Source organism: Kryptolebias marmoratus, linkage group LG3 (assembly GCF_001649575.2).
Source record: "Kryptolebias marmoratus isolate JLee-2015 linkage group LG3, ASM164957v2, whole genome shotgun sequence".
Taxonomy (NCBI): Eukaryota; Metazoa; Chordata; class Actinopteri; order Cyprinodontiformes; family Rivulidae; genus Kryptolebias; species Kryptolebias marmoratus.
Window position 1 is genome coordinate 3258907 of NC_051432.1, and position 10446 is coordinate 3269352.

Here is a 10446-nt window from a genome sequence, read left to right on the forward strand (position 1 = left end):
CCAGTAGCCCATTTTTCATCAGGGTGCTCTGGTTCCCCAGCACCTGACGCAGACCTTGTTTGGCCGGGCGACGTCTGAGCCGGCATGTGATTCATATTTATCTCTCTCATGGTATGAGGTAGGCAGTAACTCAAAGGGTCTTGCCTAGGGACCCAGACTGGATAGCTCAATTTCACTGTTGTATCGTTGCCCCGGCCTGGATTTGAAAATATATATATATTTTATTTTTTTTTTTCAACTGTCTGGATATATATATATATATATATATATATATATATATATATATATATATATACACCACCAGTAGGCAAGGCAGGTTAAGTGTCTTACCCACTGCTGAGACGGGTGGAGTGGTGGCTTGAACCAACAACCCTCCAATTACAGGACTATTGTTTTAGTTTAATTTTTTATTTTGATGTGAGTACAAGCTTTCATTTAAAAAGAATTTTAAGAACTATGTAAAACATTTGATAAAGCTACTTACACAGAAGTAAAACAAGTGAGATGAATGGAGCAGGGGTTCAAACTGGGACCCTTCAGTAACAGGACAAGCCCATACCTCCTGAACCACTGCCACCCTACTGACAAAAACAGGAGTAATTTGGCATGCTAAGTATGCCATATAAAAATTTGTACTTTTTATTGTCAGTATATTTTTTTTCAGACATTTTTACAAAGCTTTAAAACGCTCTTCCTGGTCTTTGTTATGATAGTTTCCTTTTTGCATCAATTAACAGTGGCTACATTTTTCAGATTTCGCTTTTTATTGCCCTTCTTAATTTTTCTTTTTCTCTAACTTTTTTATTTGTTTGTACCTCATTTCATCTCAGTCTTGTTCATTACCTTCCTTGTCCTTTCTTTTACTGCCTTTACATAGAACAAAAAGAAGAAGAGGAGGCAGAAACTGAGTCAGGGATACTTTATCTCTTTTTTTAGATGTACATCATTTTCACCTTTCTCACTTTCTAGTTCTCTTCATATTTTCTTTTATATCTGGACATGGCAAGTGTACTCAGTCATTTTTCTCCTCCCACCTGGTTTGAATCAGTCTCCAGCTGGCTGACCTGTGCGCTCCAGCCAAGGACGCCTTGGTGGCATGATAGAGAGCCTGGCTGAAAACATTTAGGTGGCTTCATTACTCCCCTTCCTTGGCCCTGTGTATGTGTGAGCATGTGTGGAGCTGCAGTGTGAAGTGATTAACAGAAGCAGAGCTATCAGAGCAGGACAGAATAGAGGGCAGGAGAACAAAGGAAGGAGTGGAGAAAGGAGAGCATAGGTTTGACTGTTGTGTATAAAGCCTTTGTGTTTGTTAGTTGTGCAATATAAAAACAACAGTATGCTTTAGGAAAGCTTGAGAAAATGATACACTAACTGACAAAAAATGTTAAATACTGCACATGTTGGAAGATCGTGTGAGTGTACTGCCATGATTACAACATCAGATCAAATGGACAACGGGCCCCCATCAATAGCGTCAAAGTTTGCACTGCGCTCTGAAATACGTTCATGTGTGTTGCATGCTCCACGCAAAATCAGTCTTGCAGTGCATTTAGCAAAGCACAGACAACAGTCACATCAAACTGCTCCCCGCTGAGCCAAAAAAAAAATAATGGCTAAAAACAGTGAGTCTGTCAACGTATATTAATAGCGAGGAAAGGAGGAGAAGCTTCAGTCTGAATTCTCTGCACCCCACTGCTCTCTGGGTCATTTGATTTCAGGTTCATACACACACACTTCTGCATCATTTTTTTCTTCTCAAAAAGAGTGACAGGGCAAAGGGTTTTTTTTTTTTTTTATTTACTTACAATACAATATTCAATAATGTATTGTACAATATTGTAACATACAGCACTGCATGCGAACTGGTAGCTCTCTACTCAGCTTCTCATAGTTTTGAAAACTGCCTTTTTTGGGAAACCTTCACAGCAGTCAGCTGTGAAACACAGGGCTCAGCACACATTGCTTTTGCTCTGAAAGCCCTTTAAAAGAGTTGTCATTACAAGCCCACGGCTGTACGGTACCTCCTCAGGCCTGGATACAAGCAGCATTTCCTGGTCAGAACATTATTATACATGGATTGTAACTGGCCCTTGAGATGCAGCAGGTCAGCACTGAGTTAAATGTGATATCTGAGCTGATCCCGCACATGTTTAATTAGGGTCCTTGTGTGAACCTGGCTGGTTACACAAGGACATCAGCATGATGCAGGCAGTCCATAGGCATTTGTGCTGTGTGTAGATGGGATAATCTTGCTGAAATAACATATTGCTGACTCTTTAGGGGTAAGACATGCAGGATATCACTGATGTGGCACTTTACCATCACCGATATTCTGAGTAACTGTCAGAAGTGTTGTGAGATCATACCCTACAGTCCTGTTAGAAAAGGAATGGTGGCCCCTTTTAATCTACAGTTTATTCAGGTATTTCAGATCAATCCTCCAGTTCAAACAAGGAGTTTGTTCTTTTCCTGCTTAAACCAGTATCCCACTGGACTACAGCTAGTTGGCCAACAGCGTTAGTGATGGAGTCTCCAAAATGTTATGAAATGTTTGTGGGAAATCTGAATATCCTCATGTGAACTGCAGGGGCTTGTAGTCCTGTCGCTTGAATTTTGAACATGTTCAAAAAATTTGTACCAGAATATTAGCCAGGAGATCCCTAAGGTCAGAAAACAGTGTCACCTGCTACTAGGCCCCGTCTTATCCTTCCAGATACTCAGCAAATTCCATTGTCCCTCCCCTCTGAAGGCTAAGGAGCGTGATCAACTATAGGGAGATTAGTTTCTAGGCTCATGTTAAAACTTCAACTTGTGCACAGTCCCTGTGACTAGGTGAGAACCAGTAGAAAATAATTAAAGGAACTTACCACTATTAGGTTTTCAGGCTATTGTCAAAGGGAGTAACTCAAGGTACGGAAGACACAGAACAGTTTTAGCAAAAGGTAAGTGAACTTTATTCACAGTGCCGGTTGGTGCCATGTACAGGATCTGGAGGGGAGAGAGATGAGCAGGTAAGTTTGGGTTCTTTGCTATAGGTAGGCCGGTTGCAGGCAAGTTAGCCGGTTTAGTCTTACAGGTGGAGGAGGGTAGCAGTAGCTCCGAGGTGGAGGTCAGGCTTCCAGGTAGGTCTTGATCCTCAGAGGTTTCAGGTAAGTATATCCACAGGTGAACAGGAGATAGACAGGTGTAGCAGGTTGCAGGCTTGGCGGCTCTCAGGTAGTTAGACTCACAGGTACGTAGGTATCAGACTCAGATGGCAGCTTGGAGACGAAGGTGAGCTCGGGAACAGAACCAGGAACCCTGGACAGGTACAAACACGCACAGGTTAACACTTTCTTAGTACAAGCAACAGGTAGTGGCTGAGATGGATTACCATAGGTAATAGATGCATCACCGTTGGTCTGTCCCTCCAAACTGCCTTAAGAATGCTTGAGTGGCTGATCCTAATCTGGAGCAGCTGCAAGTCATCGGGAGGCCGACCAATCAGGAAGTCAGGAGACACACACCAGGTAGAAGAGTGGCAGATTTGCCACAACCACACACCAAAATGAGACCAAGAAACAGATCAACTGAAAGGCTAGTGGGGCAGCAAAACAACCCATAAAAAAAATCCAAGGCAAGACATGGGGAGAGAACCAGACTGCATGCACAAGAGACAATGGACCAGCGAGGAAGTGGTGAAGATGACCAGGTTTTAAAGGCAAGGGTAATCAGGGGAAGTGAGCACAGGTGAGTGATTACAAAATTTGGGACAGGTGTACATGGGTGTGGCAGGCAAACAAGTGATAAACTGAGGAGAAGTGAATGATGACTGGAGAACAAAAACACAAGGAGCAAAAACAGAACTAAGACCAAAGTAAACATAAAGACGACTAAATAAAAGAAACTATAAACCCAAATTGAAACATGAATCAGAAACATAAAAACGTTATAACCCATGAAAACAGAAAAACAAAGCAGCAAGAACCAAAGCCAAAATATAAACACAAAAATACTTAAATCCATGACATCTACTGGGATTTTTACATACAACCATCTCTAGGGTTTGCAGAGAATTGTCCAAAAAAGAGAAAATATCCAGTGAGCAGCATTTGTGTGGACAAAAAAAGCCTTCTTAATGTCAGAGGTCAGAGGAGAATGAGCAGACCAGTTCAAGATGACAGAAAGGAAGCAGTAGCTCAAATAACCACTTGTTGCAACTAAGGTCTGCAGAATATGATCTCTGAACACACAGCAACAGAAGACCACACCAGGTGCCACTCCTGTCAGCTAAGAACAGGAAACTGAGGCTACAGTTTACACAGGTCACCAAAATTGGACAATAAGAAATTGGAAAAAAGTGTCTGGTCCGATGAGTCTCAATTCACTTAACTCCAGTGGCCTTCGTGGTCACCAGATCACAGTCCAATCCATCACCTTTGGGATGTGGTGGAACAGGAGACTCACTTAATGGATGTGAAACTAACAAATCTGCAGCAACAACATGATGCTATCATGTCAATATGGATCAAAATTTCTGACGAATGTTTCAAACAATTTGTTATTATCTATGACTTAAATTATTAAGGCAGTTCTGAAGGCAAAAGGGGGTTGAACCCAGTGCAATATGTACCTAATAAAGTGACCAGTGAAGTTATATTATCTACTAAAAATAGACAAAAAGTTTTTTTTCCTTCTCAAGGTCTCTTTCTTTTCCAATTGTGGTCTCCATAGGTTGGTTCCACTGCAGACCAGGGTTAAAGGGCCCTCGTCTTCCTTCTGATGATAGGAAACTTCTGCTGGACAATGGGCTGTTATTGTTGTTGTTAGCAGAGGCAGTATGTGCCTGCTGACTCACAAAAGCCTGAAACATCTGCCACATCCAGGGCGCATTCTAAGAGATATCATTTCAGGTGTTACTTCCACATAAGCTCTCAAATTAATTTTGTTAGCCCAAATTCTGATTTGCAACAGCCTCACGGGGAATATTCCCACCATACATGTGTTCATGGAAACTCTGAGTCCTCATACCTTGATTTTTCGAAGGCTCAATGGGGTTTTTCACTGCTGGCAAGTTTCCATATAGGCCTTTCCTGACAGCTCCTCACACTTTTTTTTTGTCGTTTGTTTGCTTTTTTTTGATGTTAGGAGTAACTCCAGTGACAACATTATTGGCAGGATTAAACCTTTCCCCTGTATGTGCTCATAAACACAAACTATGGCCATGTGTGGTAATGCAGAACTAAAATGCATCACAGAGCATGATACAACACCACTCATCATCAGTTTGTACTTCCTAGCTATAGCACCCCTTCAAATGTAGCCATTTCAACTTTAGTAGTAATGGCAGACTACATATGACAGTGTACTCTATCTGATTTCAGTCGTCAAGATATGTTGACGGATGACACAGGGTATCATAAAGAGTCTGTTACCTTTGTCTGGATGGCAGGAGCAGATGTCACTGAGTTCTGTAACACTTGGTGCACAATACAACAATCCTTGGCGTGGTTTGTCTTAGGTGAACATAATCTTCACTCTCTGTGTATAAGTGCCCTCATGCACTCATTGGTTTCATCAATGAGCCACTGTGACCTCTATACAGCCCACATATCGGGCAGTTGCATAATCTGACTGCCCAGCCTCATGTAAACCCACATTGTGACCCCTATCAAGCTGTCATGATGGGTGTCTTTTGGGTAGTTCACTATACTTGTTTGGGTCTTCACTCCTTTGTATTTCTGAGTATTTGTTATTGTAGCTTTATATTCATCATTATTGGTTTTCTTTGTCCATTGTTCCCTTCAGTTCTCCTGGCTCCGGTTATTTGCACACAAGCCCCATTATTTGTGAATTGACCCAGCTGCACTAACTCGGTAATCACCCTTCTTAGCGCATACATATTCCTTGGTTTCTCCATCTTGTCAGTCTACCCTTTTTCTTCAGTCCAACTCCTGGTTTCATGTGGTAATCTTTTGGCCCTGTGTTTGATTTATTTTTGTTGGATTTTTCTTGTCAATTCAGCTTTATTTGATGATTAAAGTCTTTTGGTTAAATTTGCCTACATTTTGAGTCCTCTCAGCACGGCAACACAACACAAACTCTGCCCAGTGCTGGCGATGTTGCCATCCTTTGTGTCTGCTGACCTTCACTTCTTGTTTTGAGAGACTGTTGGACACTGGCAATTTCCTGAAGAGTATCACTTTATTCATGATGCCACCACTCATATCCTCTTGTCTGCTGCCTGTTCTAGAAGTCTCAGTTCCTTTCAAATCCAATCATTTTTATATGCGTTGCTGGTCTGCATATAAAACAAATTGTCTAAATTGAACAATTCCTTTCGGGTGCTTAACTACTTTGTCAGTAAGTGTAGGTTGGTGTAGAATGCTGCATATACCATTGGTATCAGATGCAAATCTTGCAGGAGTGGGCGGTTTTGTTGTTGCTGCTTACAAATGCAAGGGGTCAAGAAGTAAACATGAGGTCCCACTCCAGTCTTTACACAACTTTAACCACACGGACCGAATCAGCTCATGATGCTGTCAGTGATAAAGTATCTGAATACATCAGCATCAAACTGTGTGATGTCAAAGATCCACAAAATGTTCATAAATCCTGGTAATTTACCAGCATGCTTCTCCTGTGATGTTGAAGTTTACCCCTTTTATTTCAATTATCCCATCACTGCACATTCAGAGAGAGTGTCATATTCTGGGTGCTTTCTTATCAAAAGCTGAAAACTTTTTATGTTAATGATATGTTTTATTGTTGTGGTATGAAGTGTTGAATATGTTTGAAACATAAAATAGAAAGCAGGAAAGGCATTAAATCAAAAGGGGAATCCATGTTGACAGCAGAGAACAGAAGAGGACAACATAGAGGACAACCGGAATAAATACTGAAATAAATCCAATCTCTACCTTCGAGCCTGACTTCTGAGTCTTTACAGATTTACCTGAAGACATGCATCTTAGAAAACTTAAATTTAAAGGTAGATTAGGAAGATTTTATGCCATTTTAATAACTGGGATTACTAGATGGTGTCTTTATAAATGTAAGGGTTTTCATGACTGCAGGCCTCACCCAAGATGGCTGCCAATCAACGGCAGCTGTGCCTTGTCAACCTGCTGAGGGCTCCTCAGCATAAAAGCCAGCAGTCATGATTGACTCGCCGCTGGAGCATTGAACCTCAATGGTAGTTCTGTCTTCAGCCAGTATTTGTGTATGAGGAAGAAATTACTTACTTGTATGCTTTGTACCTTCAGATGAGCCTGGCCTGTTTTCCTGCTACGTTTTCTGAGTACTCCCCTCGATGGTCCACTGGAGGTCTGGTCTGCTGCCCTCCAACCACTTGCCTGTCTTCATTCACCTCATCTCCTCAGGAGGCCTTTTGGGATCTCACCCATCTTCTCCACCAAGGATTCAAGAACCCGTAAGAGAAAGATACAAATAATTTGGGTAACACCAGAACAAACAATCTCCTCCAAGAACCGTCAGTAAACATCTTTCCTCTTCTTCAGGATTCCAGCAGATGACCACTGTACATATCTTTGCACCTTTCTCCACTGAAAATAAATAAACACTGTTTTGACTTTTCGAAAACTGATTTCTGTCGTTCCTGGTTCTCGTACCAATCTAGGTTCCCGAGACGTGACAATAAACTTATTTTTACTCAAATCTCAATTATGGCTAAATCAATATTTTTGCACTGCAGTCGGTGCTCATTCCAACTCATTTGACAGCACAGGTCACATTTTTGCTAATTAATAGAAGTCAGCCCTAAAGCCCTAATGTTTGCTAAGGTCGATTAGCTTTGGAGGCTATTTGAATTGGGTTGACTCCAAAAGTTAATGAGTTTTACAGTCATTTTTCACTAAATCTGTCCAGTGGTGCATAAGATATTTTGCTAACAGACAAACAGGGTTAATGCCAAAATTTTAAGCAAACATGGTGCACTATGTGTAGCATTCAAATTATATATTGTAAATCACTCAGATACAAACACCAAATTTTAATTCAATATCTTTAACCTCTTAGGACCTGGCATCTGCAAGAGTAATAAAAAATGCATGCCATGCAAGAATTTGGGTCTTAGGAGGTGAAAACCAACTGAGTTATAATCATTTTTTGTGTTTGCTAATGTCACTTAGCTGTGGCAACCATTTTGAATTAGGCTGACTCCAAATGGTATTTATTTGTAGAATAATTTGTCCAATGATTACATTCTTGGTGTTTCATTGACATCGTCCAGTGGCTGTGAAATGTTTTGCTAATGCTAAAAAGAAATGAACGCACACACACACACACACACAGGCAGGCAAACAAATTATTGCTCACTTCTGAAGACAAAATGGCTATATTTAAAGTACTATTGATATAAAAACTACTTTAAAAAGTAGAACCACACACAAAATGCTACGCAATTACAAAAACTCAAATAAGTTGTCAAATAAGTTGTTACTTTCTATCTTTTAAAGTCACACATTTATTTGTGTTTTTATTGTATTGTCCTTACTATTGTTTGTTGACTTTTTCCTCTTTAATTTGGATCTGGTTCAAATTTGTGCTTCAAGAAACAAAGCAAGCATTAGACATATTTTGTGACATGGATACAAAATGTTTCTGTTTTAGATAAATGAAAAAATGAAAGGACAACTACGTCCTAAGAGTTGTGTTTTTATGGTTAGTTTGTGTATTTCTGTTTTTATGTTTTGTGTCAGTGAACAAAAGGATGGCTGCCAATAGTCTGAGTTGGATAAAGCCAAAACCTGCCTTTGTTTGACTACATCTATAATAGTCCCTTCAGCAGCTTTAGAAGATCTGTGTTAAGGACGGTTTTTATTTACAGCTTTCACAGCTTGTTAGTGAGAATGGTGAAGAGTCAATATGAAAGGCTCCCGCAGCCAGCTGTGCAAATATGAAATGTCTCTGCCAGTGTTTGTCCTATGCTGTTTTCAGTAAGTGGAGATCTCAAAGCAGAACATTTGTTTAGAACTTGTAGGTTTGTCTCAATGGAAGAAACATCTTGAGAATTAAAAGCCCTAAAGAGAAAAACACATAACGGTGTCTTTCTGGAGAAATCACAGAACCTCTCAGAGGGTTTTTACTGCCCACTGCCATAACAGGCAGAATATCATGTATAACAGCTTAGTGGTTAGGACTGTTGCCTCACAGCAAGAAGGTCCTGGGTTCAACTCTGGGTTAGACCTAGGATCTTTCTGTGTGGAGTTTGTATTTTCTCCTTGTGTTTGCGTGGGTTTCCTCCATCAGTCTAAAAACATGCATATGAGACTCCCTTCAGGCCCAGACCTCCCTTGAAAAAGAGATCTGTGATCTCAATTGGATTTGCCTGGTTAAATAAAGGTTAATAAAATGTAACTGTTTGTTAGCAAAATATCCTGTGAATCGTTTTTAATTAAGTTATCACCGGACATACATGTACAACTGCTAACTGTTGGAGTCATTTCAGTTCAAATGGAGCAAGATCACTGAAGAGTGGGCATGTAGGTAAGTAGCAGGTGAGTTCGTAGGTAAACTGGTCCCAGCAGGAGACTGGCAAAGTTTGAAGACATTTGATAAAACTCAGAGTCAAGGCACTTCATCAGCTGTTAAAAAACACTTTAGAAAAAACATGGTTGCAAAAAAAATCTGGGAAAGATGCTGGCTTAGTCATCTAGGACAGAGCAAATCCCCAAAAACTTAAAAAATAAAGCAGTTGGACTGTTACATAGTTGAAGATGGTTTGCTTTTATTCCCCTGGATGGGAAGCAAAACATTTTCAACTACAGAATAGAAGTTCAGTTGCTTTATTTTTATTTTTTTCATTTTTGGAGGGAATCTGACAAAGAGCAAATGCAAGTTGGTGTGAGTTTCACCATCTTTGAAAGTTTTTCCCCTAATGTCTATTCTTTTTAAGAACAATGCTATCCAAAATTATTAAATGCATTTTTATCTTGGTGGTGTCCATTTTAGCATTCTTTATGGCTTAATATCCCTATTGTTTTCTCTGTGTTCAGTAGGAAAAAAACTAACACACTTGTAAAATACATACAACAGACATGTTACCTCAGAATGAGCATCTTGTGATTTATATTTGTTTATGACAAAATGTGTATATTTTACCAAGGAAAACACAATCCTATGGTTGGTAATCTAAAACTAGACAGGTGAGGAAAGAGATCTTGAGTGGAGGACACAACTCAACACAACACTGGTGTTTTGGCAGCAGCTTGCTGATGTATAAATGTCAAACAAGTGTGATGGCTGAAGCCTTGGAGGCAGAAGCTTAGCCAGTAGATGGATCCTGGAATGTCAGCCAGCCCACTGCTCTACCTGGGAAATAACAAGAAAGAACAGGGAAAGGAGAAGGAAAGAAAATCAAGCAAAAGACAAGGCTTCCAGAAAGCCCAGCACTGCAGCATTTGCAAGGGTGATTGTATATAGTTCCTTAAACTGCCTTTTTCAAGA

At 40.2% G+C, this 10446-nt stretch overlaps 1 long non-coding RNA gene across 1 annotated transcript; it reads right to left on the reverse strand.

Moving 5' to 3' along the window:
* Nucleotides 1–2556: 2556 nt before the first annotated feature.
* Nucleotides 2557–3654, reverse strand: LOC112450923. The gene is made up of 3 exons (XR_003039654.2): nucleotides 3395–3654; nucleotides 3075–3300; nucleotides 2557–2988 (listed from the first exon to the last, which is right to left on the reverse strand). It is a non-coding gene; the product is annotated as an uncharacterized LOC112450923 (long non-coding RNA).
* Nucleotides 3655–10446: the final 6792 nt, after the last annotated feature.